A 1,039-nucleotide genomic window follows, 5' to 3' on the forward strand; every position below is an offset into this window, starting at 1 on the left:
AAAAAAAAAAAAAAAACTACACAAAGTTGATTGCTGCAGAAAGAGGGAAAATCATTCTGCTCCAGGGAAAATCTGAGAGCCAACCCAAAGGAAATGGTCAGTTCTAATCACATACACATATAAACAGCACTAAATGGACTCAATAAGCTCTCTTTCTTAGTTGCCTGTCTGTCTTTCTCTCTATGTATATAACAATGTTTAAATAAGAATCCACAAATTTCAGAGCAAATGGAGGACACAGGAGGATTGTAAAAGGTAAAAAGGAAAGATAAATGATGTAAATACCATATCCATAAGTGAGATGTTTTAAACTTTTAAATGAATGGATACTTCATACATTTTGGCTCCTCTCCCACCAAAAACAAATAATTTCTGCTATAGCTTTTCACAGAGGGCAAACAACTCACATTTATGAGGAAAAAAAAAAGGTGGTGTCAGGCAGTAAGTTGCAGCACCAGCAATCAATAGACTACAATCAAATTAAGGTTCATCAAAAGCTGAATTGCAAACGGGGGGATACTCAAAAGAAAAAGAAAACAAATGGTGTGAGGATGTTGTTAAGGAATACTGAGGTCACACAGTTTGGGTGAGGCCATCATTCTGATTAACAGCACCAAAACGGGAAGTAAAAAGCTATGCTAGGTGGGCTTTTATCAATTTGATACAACTTAAAGTCATTTGAAAGAAGGACTGTAGCTCTGTAGTAGAGTTTGAAGTCAGGGATTGTGATGCCTCCAGTTCTTTTAATGTACAGGACTGATGTGGGAGTGTCATATATCAATCTGTTGATTTCATTCATTAAGCATTAAAGAAACTGCTTGGCCCTGATAGGTTAAAACATAGGTGGGAGGAGTAAATAGAACAGAATGCTGGGAGGAAGAGGAAGTGAGCTCAGAGAGGCCATGCTCCGCTCTCCCGGGCAGACACACATGATGAAGCAAGCCACCAGGTCAGACATGCAGAATCTTTCCCATTAAGACCAGAGCTACACAGTTTACTAGAGATGGGTTGATGAGGATATCAGAATTAGCCAGTCAGG

The 1,039-nt window shown here is 38.8% G+C and overlaps 1 protein-coding gene across 3 annotated transcripts in view; it reads right to left on the reverse strand.

Annotated features, from left to right (window-relative positions):
- Gabra2 (gamma-aminobutyric acid type A receptor alpha2 subunit) overlaps positions 1–1,039 on the reverse strand; it is a 134,220-nt gene that overhangs the window by 14,945 nt on the left and 118,236 nt on the right. The gene's annotated exons all lie outside the window — the stretch shown is intronic.

The sequence above is a fragment of the Microtus ochrogaster genome, linkage group LG1 (genome assembly GCF_000317375.1).
Source record: "Microtus ochrogaster isolate Prairie Vole_2 linkage group LG1, MicOch1.0, whole genome shotgun sequence".
Taxonomy (NCBI): domain Eukaryota; kingdom Metazoa; phylum Chordata; class Mammalia; order Rodentia; family Cricetidae; genus Microtus; species Microtus ochrogaster.